Here is an 11,555-nt window from a genome sequence, read left to right as displayed (position 1 = left end):
TAACCTAATTCTTTCTTCATTAAGTGCTAACATTAGAGACTCTTGCTAATTCAGCTGTGGTAAATCTTTACATATGAGCCTTTTAAAACAAAACAAAACAAAAACCCAACCCCAACTCAATGTGAAAATCAGAAAAATTAGACTAAATACCAATAAATGAAGCAATAGATTGCTGTGAGAATCCTTCTTTGTTTTTTGTCTCAAAGCTTGCTTCCTGAGGTATTTCTTGAAGACTCTGATTGATTTGTTGAGGAGCCAAATGATGGGTGTTACCATGTGACAATAGACATCACTTTGGGAACATTTGAAAGCCCCTTCCTCCAGAGCTGCTTGCCTCGGGAAGAGGGTGCTAAGGACAGTTTACTGGCAGAAGATCTAACCTGTGACCAAATTACTCCTGTTTGCTATGGGAGACTGGGGGATAATACCATTGTATCCTGTGAAGGCAAGATACAAGTGGGCGTCTCCCTGCTCCCTCTTATCTGCTGGCAAGGCCAGGAAGATAGGAGCAAAGGAGTTCCCTGTGGAGATCCCAGAGCCAGAAGCTGCCACTCCAAAGATAGCTGACTCGACCACTTTGAAAGCATTGAAAAGGGGCCATCATTGCCATGGTCGCCGTCGTCGTTGTCATCGTTGCCGTCGTTGTCAACAGAACTACACGACCCACCACTACTGAAGATCAAAGACTGAACTACGAGACGCGCTGGATCCGTGGTGGTGACTATCTCCCTCTTGCTTCCTATAGAGACTCCTTGCTTCTTCTTTTCTATCTTTTCTATCGCCCTCCTTCCCTTCCCCATTACCCTACTTCATAATAGTGTCCATCCTCCCCTTCCCCATCTCCCTAATCAAGATTTATAATAAACTGGTTGGACCAACATTTGAACCGTTGTTTCTTAATCTCACGCCGGGTATATAATATTAAAAGAACCTCCTCTTGCTCCTATAAATCGGAGCGAGACAACTTGTCTGTAGTATAAGAAATGGTTCTTACTCTCTTGAATAAGATATTCTTATTGACCAACATATTAATTATATCTCACTTTAAACCTAACAGATTCCAGGGTGTTTCTTGACATTAATTTATTGTAAGCTTCAGGAAGGTGACTATTTTGAAATTAATGAAATATAGTCTGGATGTGTCAGCCATAAACGAGTCACTGTACATTGTATAACATTAAGAAATGTACTGAGATAGAATTAATTTAACTCTCTTGTTATTACTTATTAGACTATTATAATATACATTTGGATAATATATACATGGGTTTGGCATATGCATACATGTACCAATTTGTATATATATTTAAATATGTGTATGTACACTCTGATATGAATATCCAGAATTTCAAATGGGTTAGTGTTTGTAATGGTGGTTTCATAGGTAAACACTTGCGTCATAAAATCTTTGAAGTAATTTTTATGCCCCGTACTTAGACATTCTAAGAAATCAGAGTTTACCTTCCACAAATAACAATTGCTGATTTTTTTATTTTATTTTATTTTTATTTTTATTTTTTTAACCAAGAGTCTTTTGCTACTCTTTTCATTAGAATAGCACTGGAGAAGGAAAGTCCCACATAAAAATTTCTTCCAGGGAAAAAATTTTACAGTTGGCTCTATCTTCTCTATCTTTGTATTATGTCACATAGAGTAATCATGTATTTCTTCTTTATCATGGAATAATAGCCACTTATATAATGGTTATTCTGTTCTCTTTGTGCCAATATATAAGGAGATATGGCAATCTATTAGCCTATTATCAAAGGCAAGGAAGCTGCTGCAGGACACCAAGTTGAAGTGCTGGGAGCCAGATGGATTTTAAAAATCCATTAACAGATATTCAGTTTATTTGGCAGCAGTCTGAATAAAGGCAATATGCTAACAGTGTACAATTAGGTGTCTTGTACTGCCACTGGGACTCAAATGTCACTTCTGAGATACTGTTACACAATTACTGGGAGGAAGTGTTGGCATGACAGCAGAAGATCTGATGACTCATCTGCCTTAGTCTGCATTAATTCTTGAGATTTCAGGCATTGAAATGGAGACAGTGACCTTTATTTTCCTGACTTTTGGAACCCAAGAACATTTCCTCTTTTTCTCCATGTTATGTGCTTTTTTTGTGATCATTTTGTAAGACAGTTGGACCACGTCGTATGGTAATAGCGATGCTGCTCTTCAAACTGAATATGAATCAAATGCGGGGCAGTTCCTGGCACCCCACATTTAACTGACAGTTTTATTTGTCTTCAGCTGACTTTTTAAACATTTGTACATTTCCATTTCAGCTAACACAATTTTTCACATTACAGATATCCTTGATCTCAGATGTCTGTTAAATAGAATATCTGTAGGTGTCAATCAGTAATTCTTTGGTGTTCTTTCTGCAAAGTAATGATACTAAATACCTTAGTACTTTGCCCTGCAGCCTTTCAATATCTATTTATTATTTTGACACTGATTTCCATAAGTCCATACACTATGCTTCCTTTATGTCTAAACCCAAACTTCATCATGTATTATGATTAGTCGTGTTGAATAATCTGCAACTTATTCTCAAGACATTACTACATTAAGCCTATCATGTCCTTCAGAAACAGTTTTGACTTGCAGGCAGTCACCTTTTTCACTGTCACATTTTCCAGGAAAGCTAGCTTAGGGAAATGTTAAAAATAGAATTACAAAAAGAAAAGAAATTTGAACTGGAGGTACTGGAGAGGTTCATAAAGTACTGTACTTTTCAAACTGTTGTTGACTGATCTAAAAATTCAGTGGACTATTTCTTAGGAATCTATAAAAAGGTGAATAAAAATGTAGCTATCTGTAAATTGCTACAATTGTACAAGATGTTCTACAGTTCTGTTGTTGTCACATATCAGACATGTTAGTATACCATTCAACTTTTAAAAAATAGATTTATATGTGCCCTTGTGTGAGTTCAGAAGATAAGGCATCCCAAAAGTCACTTAATTATTTTTGGTTTACAGAAATAGAAAACTACTGGTTCAAATGAGAGGAAGAGGCAATTTAACGAAACAAGAAACAAGTCAATTCCAATAGTGATAAGAAAAGCAGTTCCTTCTTGGTGTTTTTTTTGTTTTTGTTTTTTGTTTTTTTTTTTTGTCACAGCTTTCAGCTGAGGCCATAATTTTTTTCCAGTTTTGGAATAAATTGTAGAGCTGTTTAGAATCAAAGCATAATGGCATTCTGTATTTTCAGCTATTTATTCTTTTATGTGGCTGCCACCTATGACCTCATGGCAATAGATATAATTCCTTGTATTCCAATACTGATTATATATGATATATGACATACATTCCCTATTATTACAACAGTGCTGTTAACTTTGAGTCATCCTCAATGATTAACTGATCAGAAACTATGCTAGTGGCTGACAAGTGACTAAAGAAAGGAACAATGAAGAAAAAACATCAGTTTCCCTGCCTTTTAACAATGAGCTGTAAGTACTGTTCAGGAAAGAAAAAAAAAGAAAAAAAGCTGAAATAATCTCTAAAATTCTACTATCATCAAATGAAAAAGGATGAATGGTATGAAGATCCTTGAAGAAGACTGGATCACATAGACCAAATTATGTTCAAATGGGTTTTTCTCAGACTTTGTCAACTGACAAACTGTAATTTCTCTATTACAAAGTATTTGCTAATGGAAAAAGAAAACTACTTCACCTTTGGCACCACTTTGAAAGAAGGCAACTTCATTTCAGAGAAAATAGGAAGAGTTCCTTCAAGAATACATTGAGTGAACTGAAAAAAATGAAAACAGGAAAGAAAATTGTTTAGCTGCCACTGTGAACACAGACACAGAATTACTAAAATAATCTCTTTGAATGATCCACAAAATTATAAATATTAGAAAAGATCTGAAAGTCACAGGAAACCACTAACTACCTTGCAGCAGTAAAGAGAAAATACCTATGATAGATGATATATTGCATTCAAGAATGCTGATTTAATAGGTCTTGGAGACAATACCATCAAGATATGATCAAAACCATATGGTTTTCAGTTTCTGTTCAAATATACAGAGAGTTTTTATATTTATAGAAGCCTTTCTTACCCTTTGCCAAGCCCAGTTCCAGCTGGGCCTTGACCTTCCTGACCCCATCCCTACACAACCTTGCATCACTCCTATACTCCTATATCTATATTTATTTAAAACCTATAAGATTGTGTATGAAAAAGGGTGACAATGAATAGTGATCAAAAAATAGAAAACAAATTCTTACATTAGTGTAAGAAATGAAAGAATGACTGGATGTAAAACCCATTTACAAAGATTTGGAATTTTGTTTATGATTTGTCTGTCAAGAGAAAGTTCTAGGTTGTTGTGGTGGGGACTAGAGCTTCAATTTACTTAGGAAACTTTCATTTTTATGATAAGAAATGTTGCTATGTGTGCCAAAAAACACTTATGGTCATAGGAGCTCACTATGTAAGCCTTACAACAATAGAAATGAAATACTGATGTAGCCGGAGGGATATATTCTCTAGAATGGACATTGGAAATAAATGGACATTGATTCTTTCAAACTTTCACTTACTTTGAATTTCAACCCTCTTATTAGAACCAGTAAATATAAATGTAGACACAGAATCCCTAATTGCATTGTCCTATGAAATATTTTGTTAATAGGTCTAAACATTCTTGAATTATATTTGGTCATATATGGAAAATATCTTGTTGCAATTGAGACAGTCCATTCTCTGTATTCATTCTGTGGACATAGAGCATACTCTCTCTAAAATATGTGAGGTTATCTGCTTTTTCCCTGTATTTTCAAGATTAAATTAAGCCTCTAAATATTTTTGTTACCATACGCTGGCCAGTTTTGTCTATGTATTTCTTATAGTTCAGTGGCAAAAAAAAAAAACAAACAAACAGCATTGTAACTGAAATCTCAGCAGTGCCAAGTAGAGCAGAATAATTGCCATCTGTGTCTTACATTTTACACCTCTATCAAATCCTGCAAAAATGAACTTTTGTCGAGTCACCCATACAGGTGACTCACATTCTAAGAGTAATTTTCAATAGTATGTAGAATCTTTTTCAGTACAGTTGCTGAAATAAAAATATTTATCCCTTTCTGTCAGCTCATATGATTTTTCTCCTAAAGTATGCTAACATTTTTACTTTTATCCTAATTTTATTTCATTTTATTGATTTCTTGATTTTATATGGAATATTCCAAATGCTATTTCTTTTGCATAATTTGAGAGATAAAGAAAGGACATTAAATACATGCTTTTAAATTGGATTAAATCTTATTAAAAGTCACATTAATATTATGAAGGAAAATATTACAAGCTTTGACTGTAAAAACAACAAGATTGATGTTAAATGCTGTATCATTAACTTTCTTCAAGGATTCCAATGGAAATCCCTAATGATTTATAAGAAAAATCATAGTCCCTTTAGCTTACTCTTGCTGACTACACTCAAAAAGAAACAATTTTCATAATCCCAGCTTCACAAATTCTTTGAGGATTTGCAAATTTTTGCAAGATTGTACAATCCATTTCATTTACTCCATCTTTTGACAATATACTGTGCTGGTTGTCACTACGAGCATCTCTTTTCTCGCTATTCTTATTTAATTATTACTTGTAACCTTAAAGGTCTTTTTGTTTCAGGATACATTCTTCTTCACGTTGTAAGCCTCCTGTTCACTCTCCTGTTTGGCCAGAATCTGACCTTTCTGAGTCAAGGATGCCTTCCTATTCACACTTTCCCCATTCTCTTTCATAGGCTTTCATCCCAAATTCCCCTAGCAACCTAGTATCAGCTATTAGGTCCAGTGCTGTAAGATCTACTCATATATCTTTCTCCAGTTATCCACAAGATGTTTTATAGATTTTTATTCCTTCCTTTGAACTACCTTTGTGTTATACTTATTTTGGAGTGAGGTTACTTTTCCTTGAGTTCTGTCCTGTGCTTTTGCCTCTGTCCTCATCTATGTAAGCTACCTGAGAATAAACAGAAAGATGATGTTGCAGAAGGAATCACTCTCAAAGGATGTACAGACATGTTTTGTTATCAAGTTATTGATATTTATATCTTCCAAGAAGAGAATGAAACAACACTAAAGGTTGTTTCATTTGTCTTTCATATTTTCACAAATTTAGTCCCAGAGAGCTCCATTATTTTACATCACCCTTTCACACCTAATAGTGTATCTCAAATAAATCTCCTTTCTTCCTGGCTGCACACAGTACAGAAAATTGTCACTATGTAATATGCTGGTTGACAAAGAATTTTAGTGAGTGCATTTTACCCAAACAGTTAATATGAGATATTTGTTAGTTAACAAGTTAACATGAGATTCTTTAAGATGTAATTTTAAATGGATATATATTTGTATTTTTATTGCCTAATAATTTGCTTATATTTACGCTTATATCTTTATTCATATACCTGAAACTATAGATCCATTGTAACTTTGTCACCTACTTTTTACACAATTGCTCACATAATATTTAGATTATTTGATAATAACATAGCACAGGGCATAATGCGTTTGACTAAATGATTGTTTTGGTTTTTTTTAATACTGATGTGACATTTTGTTTTATTACAGTATAATACTTTAAGTAATGTCTCTCTGTTTGGGATATACTCTACAGATTTTATTTTTTTCAGTAGTTTATAAATAGATACAGAATCACATTCATTTGAACAAGCAGACTTTCAGAACTGGCACGAGCACCAGCTGAGTAATTTACATGCTTCACCAGCTCTTTAATTAACTTTAATAAAACCAAACATAAATTGCTTTCCCCTGTACATAAACACATGAGAAAATGAAAGTCAGTGCTTTAGAATGGAGATTTTAGATAGTTGTACTGACAGTAGAACCCTTCAAAATGCAGAAAAAATAGTCTGATCCTCTGTCCATCTGGTTTTGGAGTAGAAGCAGTTACAAGTAGACATTCAAAACTATTTCTTTGTACTGCATGGAGCAAAACCAGACACCTTATATGCTCCTTCATTCATCTTCTTTGCTGAGACCCCACAGCTTTTTCTCAAGAGCCAGTTTAAAGGTATGTAAAGAAATTGGTTCTGTTCTTGGAACAAAAGAGGAGTTATATTGCAGAAATCTCAGCTGTTTTTCATAGTAAAACTGGAGATCTTGAATCTTAGAAGTGTACAATACACAAGAGTGCCACTGCTGCTGTTGTTATGATATCATGACAGACCAAATTATTCTTGAGTTAAACTAAGGTCTTGAGTTAAGACAAGAATGTCCTGATTTGTGCAGCAGGAGTCTGTTTCTTGTCTGTACCTTGTCTCTCATTCAGATAAAATGAAGACTCCACATTGTTAGGAGAAAATAGTGTCTTCCTTTCCAGTTCTCTTGGATTTAAATGGCAATATCTAGTACATTTTCTGCTCAGTTGGTGGTCCTTTTCACCCATGTCCTTAAAGAATTTCTCCCACTTCTATGTTAAAAATATACTGATGAATGCATTGTGTAGACATAAGTCTTTCAAATAAGTAAAGGTATCTTTGAAGGCTGATGTTGCAGCTCATAAATTGACATTCTCCAAACTGAATAATATAGTTGTTTTATATCTTCTTTGTTTGAGCTACCTTACTATTTACATAGTCTGATGATAACCTACATAAATGGTACAGACATTATGAAAATCATTTCTCCGCTGGGCATTCAAAAAGAAAACAAACAGCAAGCAATATAAAACTTGTCTTATTTCTTTTCTTCCTCTCTTACATAAATTATGATCTTTGGCATCATAGTAATCAAGCTTCTTTTTTTTCTGTATGTTTTATTCTTTCTCATACTGTACCTCTTCCTGAGTAGCAGATAAATTCAGTGCTGATCAAAGATGAGACAGCAAAACTCAAATTTGAATTAAAAAGAGACTTGAGTTATGTTAAAGACTTTCAACTACTGAAATACCAAATCAAAACAGGAGCAAACTGTACTTTTATTTTTATTAAACCTTTATCAGTGACATAAAGTATGGATTGACTGCACCCTCAGCAAATTTGCTGATGACACCAAGCTGAGAGGTGCAGTTGGTAAAGCAGAAGGAAAGGATGCCATCCAGAGGGACCCTGATAAACTCGAAAGCTGGGCCCTTGTGAACATAATGAGGTTCAACAAAGCAAAATACAAGGTGTTGCACTTGGTTTGAGGTAATCTCAGATATGTATACAATCTGGGAGAACTTCTTGAGAGCAGCTCTGCTGAGAAGGACTTAGTGGTTTAGATTGATGAAAAACTTAACGTGAACCAGGAGTGTGTGTTTGCAGCCCAGAAAGCCAATTGTATCCAGGGGTACCATCAGAAGAGAGATGGCTAGCAGGGTGGGGGAGGTGATAGCCCCTCTCTACTTTGCTCTTGAGAGGTTGCAGCTGGAGTACCACATCCAGGTCTGGGACCCCCAACACTGGAAAGATGTGGAACATTTGAAGAAGGTCCAGACGAGGGCCACAAGGATGATCCAAGATCTGGAGTACCTCTCTTATGAAGACAAGTTGAAGGAACTGGGCTTGTTCAGTCTGGAAAAGAGAAGGCTGCAAGGGGACCTCATTGTGGCCTTCCAATATTTAAAGGCAGTTTATAAACATGAGAGTAAACAACTTTTTACATGGATAGATAGAGATAGGACAAGGGGGAATGGTTTTAAACAAAAGGAAGGGAGATTTAGATTAGAAGTCACTGGGAAGTTTTTCTGGGAAGGTGGTGAGGTGCTGGAATTGGTTGCCCAAAACGAGGATACTCTGCCCTTGGTGGTTTTCAAGGCCAGGATGGACGGGGCCCTAGCAATCTGATCTAGTACATATTAATATAGTTACTGGTAGCATCCTAGTGATTTGTAAAAGAAAGGCATTCAATTAAATGCAATTGCCACTGGCAACTCATGTTTGATGAAACAGCACTGTATCACACATAAATAAAATTTATTTGCAAAAGCTTTAAAAAAGGATAATGTCATGCAAATTGTCATCAGAACTGTGAATTTCATCAAGTCCAAAGCATTGGATCATCACAAGGTCTAAGGAGCTCTTTAAAATTGTGGATGCTGTCTAAGAGGACATAATTTGCTTTTCCAAAGGAGGATGGCTATTTAGGAGTAAAATGCTAAAAACACGTTAAGATTTCGGAAATGAAGTCAAGTTCTTTATGGAATCAAAATAAAAACTTGTGCCAGAACATGAAGATTAAAAATAGCTCACAGAGTTAGCATTTTTGATCGATTTGACCACTCATTTAAATGAGTTTAACATGCACCTTCATAGTGAAAATCAACTTACTTGTGCTATGTTTCAAACAATAACAGTGTTTGAAATAAAACTTCAGTTACGACTAGTTCAGGTAATGACAAAAAATTCCACGCATCTTGATGCATTGGATAAACACAGTGCTGTTAATAGCAAAATTATGCAGAACTGATTTCTATTTCAATAAAGGAATTTGAGAATATGTTTCAAGATTTCTGAAAAAAATAATCAATTTTTCGTTTTATTTTCAACTCCATTTTAAGTCAATATAAATACTTTACCAGTGAATTTTCAAATAGAATGTATAGAGTTTTAATCAGATATTCAGTTTGAAGAAAAATTTGATCTTGTCTCTTTACAAGACTCTTACAAAACCTAGCATATCAGAAAGAAATATCTCTTGCTTCACAGTGATGCCTTATTCTCATAATCATTTTTTGGGAGTATGTACATTTGTGAACAATTATTGTCAAGGATAAAACACAGGAAGAGTAATATTTCATCAAAAATCTCCGATGAACACCCTGAGAACTCACTAAGAATTTCAACCACTTCCAATGAAACAGACATTTATGCAACAGTTTCACGAAAACTGAGTGAAATATCCCACTAGTTTTAAGTTTTTGTTGCTCTCTGGTTTTTATATTTTAATTAAAAAATTAAAAATATGTATGTGTGTAGTTATATACATTGACTGTATCACACATTCATATGCAACTCAAGACAACTCATGCTTGCTCAGTGTAGTCCCAGCAAGACAAAAGATTGGACACCCATGCATTATGTGATTCTTTGCAAAGAACACTCATGTCAGGATTTTAAAAAGAAATTGAAAAATCAAAAAGAGAGAGAAACTTTGTCAAGAAAGTGTTTATAATGCACAGAGAGTTAAAAAAGAAAGATGTCATTGCAAGGGTATCGACTCTTAAGAAAAAAAAATACTTAAAAACATTATCTTATATTTAATGTTAAGTAGTTTTTCTTTTAATGAATATTATAATCCTTGTTGATGACAATAATAATTATGAAGACACACTAACAATAATATATTGAGAAAAAGAAGTGAATATGTTCACTTTTCAGAGAAACAGCATGAAAACCTTTTAAATTACACACAAAGCTTAAATTGAGTGCTTTATTCATTCTGTGGCCATTTCACAATGAGGGAAATTTCTAAACTTGCAGTATTAAGATGATAGCTCTATTAGCATATTCTGGAGAAAAAGTACATGTTACAAGGAGGCAAAGCAAATTATCTCATTTTTATCACCTTGAACTAAATTGACCTCAAACTGAAATGAAGTTCCTAGTCATGTTCAGAGGTCAGCTTGGCATGAACTTATGTAAAAATTCCCTTGCAAAGGATTTGTTGCATATTCATGACAAATTTTAATTTAATTTCTTTGCCAAATTTATACATCTTGGTTATGATCTTTAGAGATATGAGATGTCTGCATTGGATTCAAGAAGTTTTTTTTTTGTTTGTTTGTTTTTTTAAGTATTGGTATTGTATATACTTATGCCTTTTTGAACTTGTATCAAGTAACTAGAGAAATATGAGTTTTTTTTTAAATTATTATTTTTCTTTGCACCATATCAATTTATTAGAAATTAGAAGGGGAAAAAAATAACCACACCCATAGGAATTTCTGGTATGATACATTTTAATCTTAGCTGGTTGTAGCCATTGCATTTAACAAATAACCATTTATCAAAATGCTACATTCTCTCTCTTTCATGTTTTCAGAACTCTGTTTCTTAAGTACTTTGTTTTCTCCACACTCATTTTTATGACCTTTTCAGGACATCCTGGACTGCTGATTATATGAAGTGCAAGTTCTGTATACTTTGTTAGGTAATACATACTGTACAGAACATCAATCTGCTGTCCTGCTTGCCATCTTTGCATTTACCATGCATGAATGCTTGGTTTGAGCCCATTTCAAAAATGAACGGCATTCTGTTATAAACTGAAACATTCTCCTGAATTTGAGTACAGATAATGATTTTTCCTTAAAATAAATAACTGCTTTTTAAAAAAGTAATTTCCATGGCAGAATTTTTCCTGGTAGAGATAGTTTGTAAAAATAGTTTGTATGAAACTATGCAATTCTAGAGCCAGAGTGGAATTTTGCCTGCCAATCCTAAAATTTATTGGCTTTTTCTTTTCTTTTTTTTTGTCTCAAAAATGCTTATATTCATAATGTGGTAGTTCAACTGTTTTCTAACAGCTGCACAATAGTGTGCATGCAATTTATAAGAAAAAGATATTAAGCCAGTATGTGTAA

Source organism: Meleagris gallopavo, chromosome 4 (assembly GCF_000146605.3).
Source record: "Meleagris gallopavo isolate NT-WF06-2002-E0010 breed Aviagen turkey brand Nicholas breeding stock chromosome 4, Turkey_5.1, whole genome shotgun sequence".
Classification (NCBI taxonomy): Eukaryota; Metazoa; Chordata; class Aves; order Galliformes; family Phasianidae; genus Meleagris; species Meleagris gallopavo.
The sequence above is the reverse complement of the archived record's forward strand: the minus strand, read 5'-3'. Positions refer to the sequence as shown.